Source organism: Pseudophryne corroboree, chromosome 5, assembly GCF_028390025.1.
Source record: "Pseudophryne corroboree isolate aPseCor3 chromosome 5, aPseCor3.hap2, whole genome shotgun sequence".
In the NCBI taxonomy this organism is placed as follows: domain Eukaryota; kingdom Metazoa; phylum Chordata; class Amphibia; order Anura; family Myobatrachidae; genus Pseudophryne; species Pseudophryne corroboree.
This window is the reverse complement of record NC_086448.1, coordinates 720,246,886-720,271,143: the sequence shown is the minus strand read 5'-3', so window position 1 is coordinate 720,271,143 and position 24,258 is coordinate 720,246,886.

Here is a 24,258-nt window from a genome sequence, read left to right as displayed (position 1 = left end):
CTTCATGTTACTTACATGTCCAGGGGTCTGATACAACCTCCCAGGTTCCGGTACATCTCAGCCCCTACAACTGAGGCTGCCTCCTGTCAGCTCAGGCCCTCAGTTGTGACACTATGGGCCTCTTAACGCCGGCCGCCTCCGCCGCCCCCCGATACAGATGTCGACCCCCCTCCCCCCGGCATACCTTCTTCCAGGCAGCTTTGGTCCCGGAAGCTAAACTCCTCCTCCCCCTAGCAACACAGCCAGCGGTCCTTCCAGCTGCAGGGAGGAGGCGCTGGGGACAGCCTGCTGCCCGGCAGGTGAGAAGGTGGAGACCCCAGGGATGTGACGGAGATGCCCCGCACACCACCTCACAGGTATCGCAAGGGGCCTCCGTCACCGCATTGCGATGTTAATCACATATGTTAGTACATATGCGATTAACATTGCTGCGATAGGTGACGACGATGTATGTTAATACATCCCGCCTTATGGATGGTTCAATCATCTCTAGTGAAGTGTCTGTAGGAATACTATTACAGAGAGCAGTTGCTGCCTTGCTACATTGTAGGAGTTGCAGGGTATCTGGATCTCCTGACAACGTGAATTATACATGCCTCTTGCTAGACTGGTTTGTCAAGGTTGGAGAAATAGACTATTGCAGATATTTCCTTCCTTGTCTCCCCTGCAGAAACATAAGTGCTTCTGCGGGAACCTGACTCTCTTGTTTTATTTACCCAGTGTGTATGTATTCTGAATCAACAAGCCTCCTCTGGGACCTAAGTATTGTCTATGCTAAGGGCCAGCAACCCCTGATATGCATTCCAGACGTGGCACACGGAACAGTTTTAAGTGGCACGCAGGATGTGCAGAAGATAGACCAGCTGGGACCAAGCTGCAAGTTCCATACTTCCAGATAGCAAACAATACAACTATACCGCTATGCCTAAATAGACCAATGGGTCTATTTACTAAGCCTTGGAGAGGCTTAGTAAATCGTTTCACAGGCTGTATAAGGCGTCTATTCAATTATTGAGCTTGACATTAACTATACCCTTTAAGCTAGCTTATCAACTAAAAATAACGACACGGACACAACTGCGTTGGATTAAATGGTCATTGAATTTATTAATTGGAATGACCTCACTCGTAGTGGGTGGCCAGGAAAACGCTACCTCTAACTAGCTCTAGTCACGCTCTTACAAAATGGCGGCGACTAAACGCCCCAACTGTCATGGGTGCGACTGAAACGCCCCATCTATATATATCAGCATAACCTGTGTTGCAAAGGTCTCACCACCCCTTCCTATAGCAGAGTGAGGACGCTCCCCAAGGAAGCGCCCCTCGCCCCCCTACAAGGGCAGGACTTCCGTCCTTCAAAAGGGGTAAGTGCCCCACAACACCACTTATGCTACAAGTGACCGCTGGCCAGTAGTGCCTTCCCGCCCACTAAGTCTGAAAGAAAGATAATAGTAAGCCAAATTGAAGAGGGCCAAATTAGAGAGCCAATAGGGCGGGTGGGTGGGCTTCCAGACGACAAGAGGAAGTACTCTGGAAGTTTCTACCCTAAATGTACTAAACACCTCCCCTACACTCACCGATAGGCTGGCCCTACCCAATTATCAATCACTCAAAACTCTGATCTGCCTAGCAACAATTGACCTTCATTAACCAATCACAAAATTGCAAGACTCTTATATAGATATCGTGCCCAGCCAGGCACTCTCCTTATCTAAGGCGTCTATTCAATTATTGAGCTTGACATTAACTATACCCTTTAAGCTAGCTTATCAACTAAAAATAACGACACGGACACAACTGCGTTGGATTAAATGGTCATTGAATTTATTAATTGGAATGACCTCACTCGTAGTGGGTGGCCAGGAAAACGCTACCACTAACCAGTGTCAAAGTCAGAAAAATGTCTCAATGCACGTTGCCATATTTGCACCGCACACTGGTCCGTGCTGCGCATGCGTACGCTCTCCCGTGGAAGCGCATACCCGCAATAGCGTGCACTCGCACGCGCAGTATGCGCATTTACGGTAGAGTTTATGTGATCGTAGCGTGCGACTCATTAGTTACAAATGTTCACAATTAATGTAGTTTATAGATCATGATCCCTTTGATAGTTTCTGTAAGTTTGGTTAAAGTATAATGTCCCAGAGCTGAGGAATCCCTCTTTGCATCGTACGAAGGGTTTAACAGGAATCATACTGCAGTGTTTGGTACCCATCGGAAGAGTATTTAATTAGCAATATTCCGGTGTTGGTTTGGAGCGTATTAATCGCTCGTGCGAATAGTTATGGACATAAGAAGTTTATGTCCATTTCTATGATTTACACATACTCAGGTATGCGGCGGGAAACCCAGTTCCCCACCCACCTGAGCTGTTGGAAATCAGCACAGCCCACCTGTATGAATCACCCTATGACCTTTTGTTATGATACAGGGCCGAATTCCTTCGGCCAATGGACAATGGGATTGTAGGACCAGGAGATTGCATTGTGTGTGGGGCATAAATAGGCAGGCCGACCACATCCAGCTCTCACTCTCTCATCAACGGTTATCTGCTGATAATCGGGAGCTGGATATCGAGGCGCTGGCGATCATACCCTTTGTGCGTAAGTTCTCTCCATAATCATTGTCTTTCTGCGAGCCAATCTCTCTCTCTCTCTCTATCTCTCTCTCTCCTCTTTTTCTCTTAAATACCTTATAGTATTATAGTATTGTATCGTATTGCATTTAGGTCAGTGTAGTATTGTCTTTTTGTATTTATTGTTTAGTTCTGTGGTTAGGAAGTCTCTGTTATATTGTAGTGTATCATATGTACTGTTATCCCCTTTTACAAGTATTCTAGATATAATACAGTTAATAGGCCTTGGAAACCTAAACCAGTATCTGTGTATTTACTATAGTGATAAGTGTTCATTTGAGCGTCGGTGACGCTCAAACAGCTTTGTAGATAGTCAGGTTACACAAGGTTGCATTTACACCCTGTACTCACATTAAGGTATTCTGTGTATTTCATCGGTATAAGGTTTAATATCAAGGTATAGTGTTGTGAGCGTCTGCACCGCTGGTGACCTCCTCGTGGTCTCTAGCGTATGCTACGTTACAGCGAATCTTTCCCCTAGACATAACCAATAACGTGTCCTGTGATCACTGGGCCGTGAGCGAACGTGACGCTTGAGCGTCTCGCCTACGGCTGAGCGATCGTTACGCAAATAGCGTATCATTACGGTATTTCTTAAGTAAGCAGCGTACAGTGTTCTTAGCTTCATAAGGGTTGATTATACGACAAAGGAATTTAGCATTGTCAATTGCGGGCTCGTCCGGTCCTTTTCACATCTGCACTAGGTAGATCAGCAGACATTATCCCTCCAGCAAAGGGTGGGAGGTTGTCTCATAGTGCTGGCGGGATAAGCGTCTGCTTCGCTTAGGTAAAGAGTGCTGAAGGAATCCGGTAACCGGAAGTAAGAACAAAACGCTTGTGTCTTTTAAAACTGTTTATTTTTCTTTTGTCTTGCGTACGCATACATTTATCTGCATTTCTTTTTCAAATTTCGTATATCACTATTCCTGTTTGCCAATTTTTTTATAGTTGATAGAAAGTGCTAAAAAGAGATTTGCTGTTATTTAAAAGTAGAGGTAATAGTTAAAGTATAGAACAAACACACGGTTTGTCTGAGATACAAGGCAGTCAGTGTGGATTGCGGTAGATGATCAGGGATCATCTACATTGATAAATAAATATATTGTGTTACGGTGGATCCTTTGCATTGCGTACACGTGTCGCTAACAAAGACTAGCGCACGCAATCCAAAAGGCAGACGCACGCAGCGTTCACTACGCAACGTAGCGTCTGGTTACGCCCACGTAGCCCAAGTCACGAAAAGCGATAATTAGCGCAAAGCGATAATTAGCGCAAAAGCGATAAGTAACGCACAGCGGTAGATAACGCGAAGCGGTAAATAACGCAAATCTGTTTTTAGAAAATCTGAAATTTAGTTTAACAGATCCTGCTCCTAATTGGTAACACTTTTGGCCTGAAGACAATTTCTGCGCAGAAATAGATATAGAAACAAAGTGTACATGTGTTGAGTGAGTGTGTTTGTATACAAAAGTTTATATAACTTTAAGGTGGAACCAAAAGGAAAGTCGGGTACTCGTTAAGGAACATACGTGTAAGTGACATATACGGTGGCCAGGGAGGCATCTCTGGTTAAATAATATTTGAGCATTAGAGTATAGCGGACCATAAGGTAACAAGACCAGGAGGTCATAAGGAACAAGACCAGGAGGTCGTAAGGTAAAAGGTCCGCTATAAAAGTCCAGTGGCACAACGCCTGGGGTGTTGGTGCAGAACCCATATAGGCCATAAGCTCTTGCTGAAGGAATCGCGGCCGGAAACATCGATTCCATTGATCTTTCAGTACATGACAAGTAGTGCTCGTGTACCGAACGATTGGACCACACGTAATTGTGTGCAGTAGTTAGTAATCTGACCTAAATACCATTAGAGTAAAGTGGTCACAAACGCTATTTGTACATTCTGACGTGATTTGTGTAATTTTTTATTTTTGGAAGGGAAGTTCGCTGGTCACTCAGGAACTATCTAACAACCCCAACTTTACTGGAAAGAGTAAGTGTCCTGCGGGTAACCCTCATATGTTCCAGTAAACTGAAGGTTCCATAGGGGCCCTGTATCGAGTACGCTGGCATCATAACGGTGTTTACAGGTCGTATTGGTCGAGGTGGGCGAGTGAGTGGGGTACTCGGTAAACCGCCACCGCCGGCCTACTGTGGAGTAATTTGGTTGTCTGTAAAGGCTTGCTGAAAACCTTGATACAGAAAATCCAAGGAGGACTAAGCAACACCTACAGACTATGGGGGCCAGTTGCTCAGGTAGGGGGCGATCAACCCTGGTTCAGGTTGATTCTGTGAACCGACCAGTTGGGTCGGCACGATATGTAATGTGTGAAAAATATGGAATTCACACCGAATCTTTATGTGATGAATGGGAGAGAATGACTGTACAAGACAGGGACAAGTTCCCAAGAATAGGTAGCTTCAGTCCAGAGGTGTTACAAAATTTAAGGAGGAGGATATGTCTCGTAAAATCAGCAAAGAGACGAATTCAGCATCATGATTATTTACAGTTATGGCACCAGGAAGGTGAGATACAGAGAGGTTTGGCTCTGGCGGCGGGATCTGGGGCAGTCAGGAAGTTGATTGCCACAGCTCCTCCCCCACCATACATTGCAGGAGAGAAGTTGATTGCGGAGAGAAACGCACTGGGTTGTAAAACACAAACTCTTAGTAACACTGTAAATGTTAATGATGTTAACCAAATAACTCATGCAAGTATTAACCCGTGCAAGATGTACCCTGTTTTGAACCTTCCTCAGGAGTGTGATCAAGAAGACGATTCAGCAACAATTTCAGCTCTCTCTCTTGCAGCCACCATAGCAGAGACCACAGTAGGCACAGCGACACCCACGAGGTTAGTGAAAGCCCCTAGCGGAGGGATAGGTGAGGTCGTGTCAACGGGTAAGTACGGCACCATGCACTACACTGAAACAATTGTACCACAACAAGCTGTAGAATCTACACAGGAAGAGGCTGTTAGAATTGCTCCTGTAAGGGTAATAGCAGTTCCCAATGGAAAAACAGATGTGTCTGGAGCCACTCCCATAAGGAACATTGCCATGTACACTCCATTTTCCAGAATGGAATTAAGAACAATAGTGTCCGAATTTCCTGACCCCAGGAAGGATTTAGTTGCTAGCCAAAAATACATCAGGGATTTAGGTAACACGGTAGAACCCAACAACAAGGATTGGCAGATACTGCTAAGAGCTTGTTTACCTTCCAATGTTGATGCAACTCAGTTTTTAGCTGATTGTGCATTGGATAAAGATGTACCGCTTACAGACGTGTACAATAAGGATAATGTAAAAAGGATAAATTTACAGCTAAAGGAGTATTTCCCTGCCGTTGTTAAATGGAATAAAATATTTTCCATTAAGCAAAAGGAGTCCGAAACGGCAATAGAATATTTTCACCGGGCACTATTAGAAATGGCAAAGTACACTGGTATAGAAGACATAAAGACCAACCCAAACCATCGAGAAGTAGCAGTATCTGTACTGATGGATGGTTTGAAAGAAACATTAAAAGCTAGGGTACAGACCACGCAGCCATGTTGGCGAGGTCTGTCAGTGTCCACCTTGAGAGAGGCTGCTATTGATCACGACAGAAATATCACTAGGCACAGGGAGTCGCAAAGTGATAAGTTGATGTCCGTAAGTATACAGGCGCTGACCACAAGGCAGCCTGCGTATGTACCACCGAATCCTGTGGGTAAGGCAAGTGTAATAACATGTTTTTCTTGTAACAAACCAGGACATTTTGCACGAGACTGTAGAGTAAGAAATGTACAAAGATCTTTTCAACCCCCTAGACAACAACACCACACACGACATTGGGAGCAGGGTCCACAGAGGCGGAGTTTTGAGCCACATACAGGGGAAACAAAAAGATATCCCCCAAACAGAGATTGGCATGCCTCTGGTAGTTCCCAGCTAACTCCCTCACAAGTAGTTGCTGCCAGCGGGATTCAGGGAGGTCAGCATACCCAATAGGGGTGTGGCCATACCTGTAATCTGCAACCAGTTAAATTGATTGCCAGTCTTGGAAGCGAACCAGAGATTGCAATCAATGTAGCCGGTAAAACTTTAAACTTTCTTGTAGACACAGGGGCGGCCAAGTCAGTGATCAATTCGACAGTGGGCATGAGAACCACTGGTAGGACAGTTCCAGCCATAGGAGTAACAGGAGTAGTCCAGCACTACCCTGTTAGCAAACCAGCCGAGATTACAATAGGGCCTTTGCATACCAAGCATTCCTTTTTGCTGGCTGCATCTGCACCAACCAATCTCCTGGGTAGAGACTTACTATGTAAAATGGGTTGCGTCATTTATTGTACTCCTGAAGGTGTATTCTTGGACATCCCTGAGAATCACGCTCAGGAAGTACGAGACATGTTAGACTCCCCATCAAAATTAATGTCACATTCCATTATGACAAATAGGAATCCATCCCAAGTAGAAGAGATGACATCTCAGATACCAGAGTCACTTTGGACAAAAGATGGACAGGACACTGGATTAATGGCAAATGTAGCTCCAGTAGTTGTACAAGTAAAAGATGGTAGGATAGCTCCAAAAATCCCACAGTATCCTCTGAAGCCAGAGGTGGAGTTAGGAGTTTTCCCGGTAATAGAGCGCTTGCTACAACAGGGCATTCTAGTAAGAACGTCCAGCACAGCAAATAGTCCCATCTTCCCTGTTAAAAAGAGTGGGGGGAGGGGTTACAGGCTAGTGCAGGATCTAAGGGGGATTAACAAAATAGTTGAGAGTCAGTTCCCCGTAGTGCCTAATCCAGCTGTCATCCTAATGCAAATTCCTCCCACTGCCAAATTTTTCACTGTTATTGACCTCTGCTCCGCTTTCTTTTCGGTACCTCTGCACCCTGACAGCCAATATTTGTTTGCATTCACATACAGAGGAGTCCAATACACGTGGACTCGGTTACCCCAAGGTTTCATAGATAGTCCAAGTATATTTTCTCAGGCTTTGCATGATTGTTTACAGTCTTTCCAACCGGAAAGTGGATCAGTGTTGATACAGTACGTGGATGATCTACTACTGTGTTCTGATTCATTGGAGGCATCCCTGAAGGATACGAAACAGCTCCTGTTTCATCTTTCAGACACAGGTCACAAGGTTTCCAAAGACAAGTTGCAATTATGCCAGACTAAGGTAAAATATTTGGGACACTGTCTAACACAAGGACTGAGACACCTGACCGCTGATAGAATCCAAGCCATTAGAGACATGACACTGCCACAAACCCAGCAACAGATCAGGACGTTTTTAGGAATGTGTGGGTATTGCCGTAATTGGATCCCAGGGTTTTCCATATTGGCGCTACCTTTGCAGGAAATGGTCTCTTCAAACAAACCTGATCGGATTTCGCATACAGACGAATCCGAAACAGCATTTGAGAGACTCAAACAGTGCCTAACGCAGGCACCAGCATTAGGTATGCCAGACTATGGGAAACCCTTTGAACTATACGGAACAGAAAGTGCTGGGTGCGCAGCAGGTGTACTAACACAAAAACACGGTGATGCCAGCAGGCCAATTGCATACTACAGCGCTCAGCTAGACACGGTAGCGCGATCCCTCCCCACATGCTTGCGTAGCGTTGCGGCGATAGCATTGCTAGTGACGAAAAGCGAAGATGTCGTGCTAGGCCACAACCTCACAATCCATACACCACATGCGGTATCGGCCTTATTGAATTCTGCCCAAACCAGACATGTCTCATCAGCAAGGTTTACGAGATGGGAATTGGCACTAATGGCCCCCGTAAACATCACCATAAGGAGATGCAGTGCATTAAACCCTGCAACATTTCTCCCAGGTGTGCCTGGACAGGCACAAAGGGTGGGAGGTGAGAGTGATGGGGAAGGAGGATTTAATGCAAAGGAAGATACACATGATTGTATGGAATATTTGACCCAAAATTTTTCCGCAAGGCCTGACATCAGTGACAATCCACTAGAAGATGCAGAACTCACGTTCTACACGGACGGTAGTTGTCACAGACAGTCAGACTCGGGAGACTTGTGTACTGGATACGCAGTCGTAGATGACCAAGACACCATAGAAGCGGAACCGCTAGGCCCACCTCACTCAGCCCAGGTTGCTGAACTGGTCGCCCTAACCAGAGCATGTGAATTGGCTAAGGGTAAGTCTGCCAATATCTACACCGATTCTAGATACGCGTTCGGGGTAGTCCATGATTTCGGAGCGCTATGGCGTCTCAGAAATTTCATGACGGCAGCTGGTACACCGATAGCGCATGCAGCTCACATAAAAAGGCTTCTAACAGCGATACAGGAACCCGACAGAGTGGCTGTTATCAAATGTAAAGCACATACATATAGCCAAGACCCAGTATCCCTTGGTAACAGCCGAGCAGACGAAGCTGCAAAGCTTGCAGCTGCTACCCCCATACGGACAGACACCACACAACTGATGGTATTTAATACCATCAACACACGAAAGTTGTGTGAAATGCAGAATTTGTGTTCCACTCAGGAGAGAGCAGTCTGGAAGGCAAAGGGATATGGCCAGGAGTCCTCAGGGCTCTGGACGGATGGACATGGTAAACCAGTGGCCCCCAGGGCATACCTTCCGTGTCTGGCTGAAGCAGCTCACGGGCTGACTCATCTAGGCAAGGAGGGGATGTGCAAATTGGTAAGAGCATACTGGTGCGCCCCAGGATTCTCCTCTCATGCTAGTAAAAGAGCAATGTCATGCCTTACCTGTCTGAGAAAGAATATTGGAAAAGCAATACCAACAGAACCATCCCATATCCCACCTGCCGGCGGCCCTTTCCAAGTAATACAAATTGACTTCATTCAATTACCCCCATGTAGAAATTTGAAATATGTACTTGTTTGTATAGATGTTTTCTCGAATTGGGTCGAAGCTTTTCCAACAGCTACAAATACCGCTATGTTTACAGCTAAGAAAATTGTGCAGGAATTTGTATGTAGATATGGTATCCCTAGAATCATTGAAAGTGATAGGGGTACCCATTTTACAGGTGATGTCTTTCAAGGAATGTGTAAGTTGATGGGAATTGATAGTAAGCTGCACACTCCGTACCGTCCACAGGCGAGTGCGAAGGTCGAAAGAGTGAACAGCACTATTAAAAATAAATTGAGTAAAGTAATGGCAGAGACAGGATTGACGTGGCCAGAAGCTTTACCCATTGTTTTGTATAGTATCAGAACCACTCCCAGGTCCCCTCTTAATCTGTCCCCTTTTGAAATCTTGTTTGGTCGACAACCGCATGTCATGATTAACCCTCAGGATGATTTGAAATGTAACAATGAAGTAACTGTAAAGTACTTAATTAATATGAGTAAGCAGTTGAGGAATCAAAATGATAATCTGAAGTTGGTGATTCCTGATTTACCAGATAGTAATTGTCATGACATTGAACCTGGGGATTATGTAATGATACGAAATTTTCTACGCTCAGGTTGTCTTATTGATAGATGGGAAGGACCATACCAGGTCTTATTGACTAGCACCACAGCATTGAAGGTTGCTGAGAGAGAGACTTGGGTCCATTCATCCCACTGCAAGAAGGTTGCTGATCCAGAGAAGTCCCGTGATAAGGAACAGACGGTAGAGGTTGTATCACTAGAGTGTCTGTTCCAGGAGGACTGAGGCGGCACCTGAGCCTTGAAGACCGAAAGCAGCTGTCGACTCCCCTCTCCCTTTTATTGTTTTCTCCACTTCCCATCCCCTCTCCTTTAAAATTTCTTTTTCCCCCTTCTCATTCTTCTCTATTTCCTCCTCAAAGATGGACTTGCCCCAAGAGACTGTGATCCGGATTTTGATGTTAACCATGATGTTGACCAGAGCAGTCTGTTCCGGCGAGAGTACCATAGAGGTCGAAAGAGGTTCTGGAATGGGTTCCGATTATGATGATGGAGGTGTAGTTTTCCAAGATCAACCAAGCCAACAAGCAAAGGCGAGTATCAGAAAACGATCCGATAGAAGAAATTGTGATGGATTGTTAGCTGAGGAAAATTGTATCTGTAGGCTCTGTGATAATCTGGTTGAAGATGGATGCATAAAGAAATGTCAATCTAGTTTTAATATCCATATAGACCGGCATCCATTGAGTGACTATCACTCCTTAGTGGGTAACGTGTTAAACCAAACAGATTGTTGGGTATGCTCTCAAGTACCTCAGGGTCACAGTAAATCAGGGCTAGTACCATTTCCTTTAACGTTAGGGGAGGTACTTGAGCTAAGTGGTGGGAGACCGGTGGACCGGAGGTTTAACATCTCCAGCCCTCCTAGTTTGAAGCTCCACCAATACCATGTGGATAGGTCCCTCATATGTTTTAACATCTCCAATCCCAGAAAACCGGGAAATTGGGAAGTGTCATGGAGCAACCTTACCATGACCTTTTCACACAGAGCAGATAGAATGCCTACAGATACAGAGCTCGTACGCCACATAGCCAGTAGAGGAAAATCTTTCCGGTATCGATATACCTTAGGAAATAGGATTACTAAAGTTGGAGAGGTATCACCAGGATACTGTGCACATATCGTACAAACCGATACGTGCATTAGGCAGATGGAAGAATTAGGGTCAGGAGATTTCACCTGGAAGGTTTGTAACATGGTCATGTCCTTCTCCGTCCCCTATGTTCTCCCCGATGATGCATATTTCATATGCGGGAGAAAGGCGTACAAGTGGCTTGCCCCAAACTCTGAAGGATTGTGTTATATTGGAAAAGTATTGCCTGAAGTAATGACTGTTACACATGACAAAATGAAGGACATACACCGTGGTGCCCAAACTCCTTATACTCACACTCACTACGAGCACCTTGTTAAAAGACAACTGTCAGAAAGGTTAGAGCATCCGGCCTCTGATCTTATCCATGAATCCACCGGGATTCAGGTTCTGGTAGCGTTAGATTTCACTCGCACCGCTCGAGGTGTGATGAATTATAGATACATTTCCGCACTCGCCAATTTGTTAGATAATATCACTGAAATGTATGATGACACGTTTAGATACACTGGAAGGGAACTTCAAGCTTACAAAACAGAACTAGTTCAGCATAAGATGGTTCTTAATTATCTTACAGCAGTAACAGGCGGATATTGTGTTACATTGGCAACACAGTACGGCATAAAGTGTTGCACGTATATCACAAATAGCACCGAGGATCCGATAGAGGTCATAGACCAAAAGATGGACGATATTCTGCAATTAAAGTGGGAATTTCGTCGAAAACACAATCTCACCCTTGCTGCTGTAGGTAATGAGCTGACTGGTTGGGTGTCATGGTTGAACCCGCGAAATTGGTTCTCCGGTTTAGGAGACTGGGCTCAAGGAGTCATAATGGATGTTGGAAAGTTTCTCCTATGTATTTTGGGTGTCGTTATATCGTTTGGATTGATATTTAGATGCGGGCAGGCTTTAATAAGGTGCAAACAAAGTACAAAAGTGATGAGCTTGAGGAGTGAGGAAACTGTAATTAACCTGGATTTGATTTATGACCCAATGCTAGAAACCATGACGTAATGATGTAATGAGTATACGGTCCGTCTTTCACCCATTTCTATGTTTTCCTCCGAGGTACAAAGACCCACGTAGACGAAGGATTTGATGAGCCAAGGGGCCGACAACGGAAAGATGGAAAGAAGAAGAGCAGACGACCTGATAAACAAGATTTTGATGGACAATGCCATGGGTACCCCAGTTTCCCTAGGAACTTTAAAATCACGCTAGCCCAACATTTTTTGTAAATCCATGGACGTTGTATGCTTTACTCACGATTTATGAGCAAAAGCACAAAGAAGAAGACTCCAATCAACCGACACCAATCAAGACCTCAATCGACGAATGTACATTTCCCTGACATAGAATATTATTGCATTTTTCGTAAGTGTTCTTTATCTTCATCTCTACAACCCTCAGGTAACGACACACATAGACGATAGGGAATTCAGGCACAGATATCAGCAACCACATACCTCCCCCATTCATGTATCATCAACTAAAATGTGCATCCCCATTTTGTTACAACTACAGCCGAAATGAGCTCGGTAAAGTTTGACAGCCCATCCACAGACCTGTACCACAGGATAAGAAGGAATTCAAATGTATACTTCGCAATACCTCGAAGCTTGATTTACCACACGTACGGCACGATGATACATGACCCTCCAAACATGGACTCATACACACATGCTTCTACTTTCTCACTAGGTCATACCCTCTTCACACCTACTCCATTCTTCTTCCTTTCCCCAACCATGGAAATCAATTAACCCCTGACTTACATTTTTCTCCTTAAATGTTTTGTGGCAGTTATTATTGACTGCCAAAGGGTGGACTGTCAAAGTCAGAAAAATGTCTCAATGCACGTTGCCATATTTGCACCGCACACTGGTCCGTGCTGCGCATGCGTACGCTCTCCCGTGGAAGCGCATACCCGCAATAGCGTGCACTCGCACGCGCAGTATGCGCATTTACGGTAGAGTTTATGTGATCGTAGCGTGCGACTCATTAGTTACAAATGTTCACAATTAATGTAGTTTATAGATCATGATCCCTTTGATAGTTTCTGTAAGTTTGGTTAAAGTATAATGTCCCAGAGCTGAGGAATCCCTCTTTGCATCGTACGAAGGGTTTAACAGGAATCATACTGCAGTGTTTGGTACCCATCGGAAGAGTATTTAATTAGCAATATTCCGGTGTTGGTTTGGAGCGTATTAATCGCTCGTGCGAATAGTTATGGACATAAGAAGTTTATGTCCATTTCTATGATTTACACATACTCAGGTATGCGGCGGGAAACCCAGTTCCCCACCCACCTGAGCTGTTGGAAATCAGCACAGCCCACCTGTATGAATCACCCTATGACCTTTTGTTATGATACAGGGCCGAATTCCTTCGGCCAATGGACAATGGGATTGTAGGACCAGGAGATTGCATTGTGTGTGGGGCATAAATAGGCAGGCCGACCACATCCAGCTCTCACTCTCTCATCAACGGTTATCTGCTGATAATCGGGAGCTGGATATCGAGGCGCTGGCGATCATACCCTTTGTGCGTAAGTTCTCTCCATAATCATTGTCTTTCTGCGAGCCAATCTCTCTCTCTCTCTCTATCTCTCTCTCTCCTCTTTTTCTCTTAAATACCTTATAGTATTATAGTATTGTATCGTATTGCATTTAGGTCAGTGTAGTATTGTCTTTTTGTATTTATTGTTTAGTTCTGTGGTTAGGAAGTCTCTGTTATATTGTAGTGTATCATATGTACTGTTATCCCCTTTTACAAGTATTCTAGATATAATACAGTTAATAGGCCTTGGAAACCTAAACCAGTATCTGTGTATTTACTATAGTGATAAGTGTTCATTTGAGCGTCGGTGACGCTCAAACAGCTTTGTAGATAGTCAGGTTACACAAGGTTGCATTTACACCCTGTACTCACATTAAGGTATTCTGTGTATTTCATCGGTATAAGGTTTAATATCAAGGTATAGTGTTGTGAGCGTCTGCACCGCTGGTGACCTCCTCGTGGTCTCTAGCGTATGCTACGTTACAGCGAATCTTTCCCCTAGACATAACCAATAACGTGTCCTGTGATCACTGGGCCGTGAGCGAACGTGACGCTTGAGCGTCTCGCCTACGGCTGAGCGATCGTTACGCAAATAGCGTATCATTACGGTATTTCTTAAGTAAGCAGCGTACAGTGTTCTTAGCTTCATAAGGGTTGATTATACGACAAAGGAATTTAGCATTGTCACCAGCTCTAGTCACGCTCTTACAAAATGGTGGCGACTAAACGGGGCGTTTAGTCGCCACCATTTTGGGGCAACTGTCATGGGTGCGACTGAAACGCCCCATCTATATATATCAGCATAACCTGTGTTGCGAAGGTCTCACCACCCCTTCCTATAGCAGAGTGAGGACGCTCCCCAAGAAGCGCCCCTCGCCCCCCCACAAGGGCAGGACACACTCGCCGTCCTTCAAAAGGGGTAAGTGCCCCACAACACCACTTATGCTACAAGTGACCGCTGGCCAGTAGCGCCTTCCCGCCACCGCCAGTTTCAAAGAAACGCAGCCCGCCAACCCAATACGAAATGAAATCCAACTAAAAGAACAAAATACCTATCAAAACAAATCCTGTCCCTACCTACAAAGATAGCAAATTAATCCAGACAAGAAAACAGCGCCCTCAGAAAAACTCCAATCCCAAGATGGGAGAGATGCACACCATACTTCCTAAAATAAAAGGGGCTCTGAAGCACCAATAGCGGATGTCTAACGGCCAAACCACCAGCAGCCAACACAAAGTTCGACACAGCAAAGTTAATCTTCTTCCTAGCCCTGTCCAGCGCTGTGACGTCCCGTGATCCCTTCCAGACAAACCTAGGAATAATGTCAGACCAAACCAAGCGTACACCAGGCCAAAGCAAGCTAATCTCCCCCAAATCCGCCTGAATCCGAAGGATAAGATCTATACCTTTTAGGTGACCTACATCGTTACCACCCAGGTGCAGCAGTAGCCATTGGGGACGCCCCCAACGCTGCTCGTGTTGAAACAACAGCTCCAAAAGTCCAGACCATCTGAGACCTCTCACACCTAACCAACGCACTCTGCGACCACCTAACAACTCAGAAGACCTATCAGCCAGGGGATGACGCTCGGCCCAAAACACATAAGAATGGCCAACTACCCAAATCTGTTCGTTGGAATCAGTGGACGCTGTAAAAGAAAAAGTAACCTAGCTGTCAGGCCGTGCCCATAAAATGGGTAATTAGAACCGTTAAACCAAACCGAACAGTTAATAACATGAAAACCCAAGTGAAGGAGAAAACTTAAAAAACCTCCCGTGGACCTGGAGTGTCAGCCAATTGTAATTAGGCCCCCTCGGAGGAAAAATTTAAAAAATTCCTTCACACCTCCAATTCTGGAACGCTAATCGTTCCAAAATTGGCAGGTAAACAACGTTTTTGGGTTAGCGCAAGTAGCGCAACATTAAACCTTATCTAATCTAACATAAGACTTAAACGCCGCTGACTTCCAACATCCCATTTCCTGAATGGCTGACGGTGGAAGTCCGCGTGCCGCAGCGCAAGTTGCCACACCGATGCGAAAGGAATGCGTCCCATATTCCGCGCTATTAAGCCCCAGGGCGACCAAACAGCGCTTCAACACAGCGGCAAACTGAAATCGAGTGAGAGGCAATGCAGTACTTGAGCCCCACCTTTAGGTCGTAAAGGTAAATAAATTTTTGCAAGCAGCACAGGGCACAAATCGTTTTCCTCCTGCGCCTTCAAAGTCACCCAGCGTCCTCGACCCAGCTGGTCGGTCTTGGAACGAGGCAACCTAAACATGGCGACACCTTCCTTGAGTACCAGGTCCCTGAAAAGCATGCCTGTATCAGTGGACCGTTTATTAGCGCCCACCAGCTCGCCAACCCGAAAGGCCCAAAAAAACGCAAATGAAAAGGCTGCACGGAAAAGGGACGCCTCAAACGCAGAATCAGTCACCGCCGGCAGAATCGCCATGAGCTCATAGAAACATAGAAACATAGAATTTGTCGGCAGATAAGAACCACTTGGCCCATCTAGTCTGCCCCTTATTTTTATTTTTTTATATTATTTTTTAACACTAACCTTATTTGATCCTTATTTCTTTGTAAGGATATCCTTATGTCTATCCCATGCATGTTTAAATTGCTCTACTGTCTTAGCCTCTACCACCTCTGATGGGAGGCTATTCCACTTGTCCACTACCCTTTCTGTGAAATAATTTTTCCGCAAATTTCCCCTGAACCTCCCCCCCTCCAGTCTCAGTGCATGTCCTCGTGTCCTATTGCTTCTCTTCATTTGGAGAATGTTTCCCTCCTGGACTTTGTTAAAACCCTTGATATATTTGAAAGTTTCTATCATGTCCCCCCTTTTCCTTCTCTGCTCCAAACTATACATATTGAGATTTCTTAGTCTTTCTGGGTATGTTTTGTGATGTAGGCCATGCACCATTTTAGTTGCCCTCCTTTGTACAGTTTCTAATGTATTAATATCCTTTTGAAGATATGGCCTCCAGAACTGAATACAGTATTCTAGATGAGGCCGTACCAATGACCTATACAGTGGCATTATTACTTCTTTCTTTCTGCTGCTGATTCCCCTCCCAATGCAGCCAAGCATCTGACTAGCCTTCCTCATTGCCTTGTTACATTGCTTACCTGCTTTTAAGTCATCTGAAATAGTGACTCCTAGATCCCTTTCCTCCTCAGTAGTTTCCAGTATAGTGCCATTAATACTGTATTTAGCTTTAGGATTTTTGAGACCCAAGTGCATGATTTTGCATTTTTTGGCATTAAACTGTAATTGCCAGACTCTTGACCATTCCTCTAGTCTACCTAGATCCTCAATCATTTGTTTTACCCCACCTGGTGTGTCTACCCTGTTGCATACCTTTGTGTCATCTGCAAAAAGGCATACTTTCCCTTTAATGCCATTTGCAATGTCACCAATAAAGATATTAAAAAGCACTGGTCCAAGTACAGATCCCTGGGGTACTCCACTGGTAACATTTCCCTCCTGTGAATGCACTCCATTTACCACAACTCTCTGTTTTCTATCCTTCAACCAAGATCTTATCCATTCAATAATCCTAATATCCAATCCCAAACTTTCAAGTTTATTTAGCAATCTGCGATGTGGAACTGTGTCAAAAGCCTTACTAAAGTCTAGATAAGCTATATCCATGGCGCCACCTTTATCCATCACTTTAGTCACACAATCAAAAAAGTCAATAAGATTTGTTTGACATGATCTCCCCCCAGTGAATCCATGCTGTTTGGGATCCAGTAAATTGCCGGATTTGAGATAATCTACAACTCTTTCTTTTAAGAGTGTTTCCATCAATTTCCCTACTACTGATGTAAGACTCACTGGTCTGTAGTTGTTTGCCTCTTCCTTGCTTCCACTTTTGTGCAGTGGGACTACGTTTGCTCTTTTCCAGTCCCCTGAAATTTCTCCTGTAGCTAATGACTGGTTGAATAATTCTGTCAATGGTGCTACCAGCACCTCTTTAAGTTCTTTTAATATCCTTGGATGTATCCCATCTGGCCCCATAGATTTGTCCACTTTCAGCTTTGAGAGTTCTGTTAGGACCTTCTCCTCTGTAAATGTACTTGTTTCATTTTCCTGAATATCCCTGCAACTTAACTGTGGCCCCTTCCCCTCTCTTTCAGTAGTAAATACTGAGCAAAAATAATCATTAAGATGATCTGCTATTAAATTGTCTCCTTCAACAAGACTCCCAGTGTCCGTCTTTAGTTTTATAATTCCGCCTTTTGTTTTTCTCTTTTCGCTTATATACCTAAAAAAAGTTTTGCCTCCTTTACCCACTGACTGGGCCATTTTCTCCTCAGCTTGTGCCTTTGCACATCTGATTACCTTCTTTGTCTCCTTCTGTCTAACAAGATATATCTTTTTGTCTTCATTATTTTGTGTCTGCTTATATTTCCTAAAAGCCATCTTTTTTGCTCTCACAATATTTGCTACTTCTTTTGCAAACCACACTGGCTTCCTTTTCCTTGTGTTTTTCCTAACAGTTTTGATACAAAGGTCTGTTGCCTTCAATATTGCACATTTGAATGTTTCCCACCTCTCCTGCACTGTTTCCAAGTTCCTCCACTCTGCCAAAGAATCGCTTACACATTTTCCCATCCCTACAAAATCAGCCTTCCTAAAATCCAACACCTTTGTTTTTGTATGGGACGAGTCAGTCTCTGTCTTAATGCTGAACCATACTGCTTGATGATCACTGGATCCCAGGTTTTCACCCACTTTTACGTCCGATAATCTGTCTCCATTTGTAAGTATTAAGTCTAATATTGCGTCTTTCCGAGTGGGCTCCCTCACCAATTGGTGGAGGGATGCTCCCTGAAGGGAATTTAAAATGTTCCTACTTCTAGTGGAACTAGCAACAGACACCTCCCAGTTTACATCAGGAAGATTAAAGTCTCCCATGATTATTACCTCTCCTTTTAATGCCATTTTAGTTATGTCCTGCAATAGGTTCTTGTCAAGTTCCTCTTCCTGACCTGGTGGCCTGTATATCACGCCAATACGTGATGGTCACCCAAAGGGCCTCAGTTTTTTCTTCAATACTTTGCATTAATGTAGTATTTATGGCATTTTTTACATACATTGCTACCCCTCCTCCGATTTTTCCAATTCTGTCCTTCCTAAATAAAGTATATCCCGGTATAGCTATGTCCCAGTCATGATTTTCATTGTACCATGACTCTGTAATTGCCACAATGTCTAGATCATCCCTTGTCATTATTGCAGTTAGTTCTGGGATTTTATTTCCTAAGCTCCTAGCATTTGCACACATAGCTTTTAGAGTTTTGTTTGTGCTTTTTCTGTTCCTAGCTATGTTCTTCTCTCTGCCTATTTTTATTTGGGTTTGATCTGAATTATCTTCTGTTGCTGTGGATATGCTTCCTATTCCTTTTGCCTGCAGAAACAATACCTCTGTGTTGGGGGAGCAGATTTCTTTATTCCTATTTGGTTCACTGCCCCCCTTTGTTAGTTTAAATAGTTCTTGATGAAGCATCCAAACTGTTCAGTTAGTATTCTCGTTCCCCTTGAAGATGGGTGCAGGCCGTCACTTTTGTATAAGCTCCTATCTTGCCAGATGTTGTGACTATGGCCTATAAATCCAAATCTCTCCTCATTGCACCATGTCCTTAGCCAAACATTGAAGTTTCTGATGCAATGAGTTCTGTCTTCCCCTCTGTGTACTGGCAATACTTCTGAAAAAGATACAGTGGTTGCCACCTGCTTCAGAGCAGTCCCTAACTTCCTAAATTCATCTTTTACAGCCATGAGTTCAGCATTTGCCAGGTCATTTGTCCCTAGGTGGACAATGACATCCACCTCCCCATCTTTTCTTGCTGCCTTCACAATTCTTAGCATGCGCTCTTTATCCCTCGCGCAACAACTGTGTGTCAATAGGTCTGCGCGTATCCGGCTGGGACGGACTTAACCTCGCCCAACCCCTGAGCGCCTTGGATAAAATAAAAGACCTGGTGGGGTCCGTCCCTTGCTGCAACCGAGCATGGAACGATATCCCCGCCAACGCCGCGCACATGGACGCCTTGGACCTACCATTCTGGTAACACTCCCAAACAAAGGCCAACAAAAGATCCTCCCCCGACTTACCCCCGGCCCCACACCTAACCTGATGCGCCTGCCATTCACGCCAAGCCGCAGCGTATGCCCGGCGGGTCGAAGGGGCCAATGAGTTCAGCGCCAAGCCATCTACGCCAGTTCTATAATCTGCCAGACAGAAGTTGGACAAGTCAATCCTAGGGCCTCCGCCCCGGGGGCCAACCTGCAAAACCGGGGAAAATCGAAATGCGACAGCGCATCCGCGATGTCGTTCTCGACTCCAGGCACGTGCTTTGCCGTGAAATTGATGTTAAAACGGAGACATTTTAACACCAAAAATCTCAACAGCCGCAAAGCCTGCGGCGATGATGCACGTTGGTTGTTCACCGCATGCACCACCCCCAAATTGTCGCACCAAAAGACAATCGTCCGGTTCGCCAACTTGGGGGCCCACAACTCCACTGCCACCGCTATAGGGAACAGTTCCAATAAAAGTAGGTTAGACGTAAAGCCACGAGATACCCAAGACTGGGGCCAGGCCGAAACACACCACTCGCCCTGGAAAAAGGCACCGAAACCCGTAGAACCGGCAGCATCTGTAAACAGCTCCAGGGAAGAATTGGCGATGGGCCGGAGAGGCCACAGCAATTCTGAATTAAAAGTTACCAAAAATGTCGACCAAGTTCTAAGGTCGTCCTTAATTTCCCGAGACAGATGAATGGTGTGGTGCGGCCCAGTCACTCCCGCTGTGGCCCTCTCAAGTTTGCGGCAAAACACCCTCCCCATAGGTATGACCCGGCAAGCAAAATTAAAGGAGCCTAAAAGGAACTGCACCTGACGGAGTCTAACTCTACGCTTACTCAAGCATTCTTCGATCTGTCCCAAAAGCTTTGCCACCTTGTCGGCTGGGATGCGACAACAACCTGCGCTAGTGTCAACTTCGATGCCCAGGTAAGAAAGGCAACACGTGGGTCCCTCCGTCTTATCGTGAGCAACAGGCACTCCCAGAACCCTGAACAAGGCGGAAGCCGAAAAAAGGAGCTCCTGGCACGTGTTACTGCCTCCTGGGCCTACAAAAAGAAAGTCATCGAGATAGTGGGTGATGCCAACGTGCCCAGTTCCCGCCGCGATGCATCAATGCAGGAACGAGCTAAATTTCTCGAAGTAGGCGCAAGAGACAGAACAACCCATAGGCAAACATTTGTCAACATAAAAGAAACCGCCTAACCGAAAACCCATAAACTTGAAAGAGTCGGGGTGAAGGGGAAGAAGGCGAAAAGCGGATTCAACATCCAACTTGGCCAACAGGGCTGCGGGCCCAAAACCCCGGATCAATTCCAGGGCCTCGTCAAACAACTGGTACCTGACCGTGCAAAACTCCTCAGGAATGGCGTCGTTAACGGAGCCCCCATGCGGGTAGGACAAATGTTGGATCAAGCGGAATTTACCCAGCGCCTTCTTGGGCACTACTCCCAAGGGAGATACGCATAACCCAGGCAAAGGCTCGCATGCAAAAGGGCCGCACATGCGACCCAATTGCACCTCCGCCTCCACCTTCTGCCTGACCACATGGGGAAACTCCGTCGCCGACCTCAAATTCCTGCGAGACACCACATGAACTGATTCTGAAATGGGCAAACGAAAACCGCAACTAAACCCGGCTAACAAAAACTCAGCATCCTCCGTCCTGGGGTAACGGTGCAACCATTTAGCCAACTCAGGTACAACTATGGGCGAGGGTGCCTTACTTCGCACTGCCGCCTGCAGCGCCCTGGTCGGCCTGCTTAGCCCCGCTTCCGGACTTACAATCCTTGGCGGGGTGATTGGCTCCACAGACGCGGCATGAGTGACGAAAACGACAACTCGCACCCCTAGTGCATTTAGAGTCGTTAAATGCAAAACACTTGCCCTTTGCCGCCGTACCAGGAACATTCTTGCCCCCCGAAAACTTCTTCTTGGTCTGACCCTCAACCACACTACTCGCTTGGTTGGAAACCTCCATTCAAACCTCGACATCCTTAAAGCCCAAAGGTAACGTCGGATTGCCATTCTGATTCTTACGGAGTTTTTCATCGTAATCCCTCCAGACGGAACCTTTGTACTTTAAGAACATCTCATTGATTAAAAACATGTACTTTACCACATTAAGATGTTCGGCAGGGCGCGTTTTTAGGTAAACAGCAGAAAAGACTAAGAAACCTCTTAACCAATGATGAAAGCTCCGGAAAGCATTTTCACCAATGCCCCCCGCCTTCTTCGCCTTGTCGAAGTCCTTCCTCATGTCATCCGTGAGGGTGAAAAGGTCGACAAATTTCCCCTTAACTATTTTTTCCTTCATCCTCTTACGTAACCCCCGAGTAACAGCCATGTTTGCGCAGCGCACCATCTCCGAAAACAACGGCGGCTCATCAGGAGCCACCGCCTTTTTCGGCAGCTCATCAGGAGCCACCGCCTTCCTCGGCACCTTATCCTTCCCTACCACCTTGGCGACCTCATGCGTGACTAATTTCGCAAGCTTGCGCGGGCGCTTGGGGGAATCAGACCCCTCGCTGCTAGTAGAGGATTCAGATGAAGATACAACAGATGAATCAGCTGCAACGTCATGCTCACCAGAACCGGAAGGGCCAGGGACGTCAGCCATTTCAGTCGCCTGCGAGAGACCTGGAACTGAAGAAACGGCATCTGTTGGAGATGGGTCCGCATCACCGCGCCTTCCGGATCCGTCCTGCACCGGAGCGGCCTGAGGGGCTGCAGAGCAGTCTGTACTAACCTCGGGAACAGAAACAAGCAGAATTAAGTTACCCGGCCCCTCAGCCCCACCAACGGATGAAACGGGGAGGGGGCGCGGCGCTTCCCCGCCCGGGGCCACCGAATGCAATGGTGTACCTGACCCAGGCGGTGCCACCTGAGCTGGCGGGGCCTGGGCCGGGGGAAGGTACGGAGGCAGCGCAACTGCTTGGCTAACGCTGGGAACGCGGAAACCTGGGGACCCGAAACCGCCCTGCCACGGATACCCGTAAGGCCCTGGCTGCGCCGGGGGATAAGGCGGTTGACAGTATGGGAACTGGTGGAAAGCTGGCGCCGGAAGTGACGCGGATTGAAACCCCCCCGAAAAGGAAGAAGCATTATGCGGGTGTCCGAAAGCCTGCCCCATCCCGGAGGACCAGACTGACTGGACACCTGCGGAGTGGAAACTAGCGGAGGGAAGCTTTGGGAAACTACCGGGGGAAATGGGAATTGCAAGTAAGGCAGGCCCGCACCGCTGGGGGAAGAGAATGCTGGCAAACCAAGGGTGCTCGTAGCAAAGCCACCCCCCGCCACGGACCGAAAATCCGTGACGGAATGTTGGCCTGGCAAAGACACAGAGGCTGCTGCGGAACCATGTACCGAAAAGGCCCGCAGCACCTCCAAGTGTCCAGCAGATGGCTGCACCTCCCCACCCAGCGTGCTGCCAGCAGCTTGCTGAGGGGGATGAGGTGAGCAGCCAGGCAATAAAATGGCTGCCAGAGGGGGAGCCTGACCCAGGAGGGTCTCACTGATATCATGCAGATCCCCCCACTGCCCGCTGACCCCCCCAGATACTGGGGCTATATGATGCCCACCAGCAGCCAGGGGTGCCTCAGGGGCCCCAAAAGCACCGGGCGCGGGACCCGTGGGGGGCCCACTATGCCCCAGGGTAGCCGCGCCCGCAGCCTCCCCAGCGTTGTGAACCAGCGCGGCCGGGGGTGCCGAATCCCCGCCGCGCATGTCCCCTGTAGCAGCGCCGGCGCCAGCCGCCCCATACCCGCTGATCGCGGGAGAGATGCGGCCAGCCGGCGCTGCAGTCCCAGCCACCTTCGCGGCCGGGGTTGACGAGTCCCCGGCGCGAGGCAGCGAGCGTCCTGCGCTGGCGGCCGCCATGCCCGACCCGCTAGTAGCGGGACGCACGGAGCCGCCAGGCGCTGCATCGGGGGCAGAGACGGGAGGCGCTGACGGAACGGGCACCGTCGCGCCTCCCACCCCGGAGCTGGGAGCCTGACGCGAGGGGACAGCAGCAGGGCGGCGGAGGCGCACAGCACCCGATGCGAGAGCGGCGTCCGCCAGCCTTAGGGGACGGGGTGCCGAGCGCTTAGGCCTGGGCATAGCAGGGTGGGGAGGCACACAGAGGCAGGAGCAATATAGGAGCAATTTAGGACAGTACAGCAAATAGTAAAAGGCTGGAAATGATAGAATATAAGAAAAGGAGGTAAGGGGAAAATAGAGAATGAGGGAGAAACTTGAAAGAAGAAAGAGACAGGCAGACACAGTCAGCTTTCACTTATCCTTCCAGGCTTCCAGACGACAAGAGGAAGTACTCTGGAAGTTTCTACCCTAAATGTACTAAACACCTCCCCTACACTCACCGATAGGCTGGCCCTACCCAATTATCAATCACTCAAAACTCTGATCTGCCTAGCAACAATTGACCTTCTTT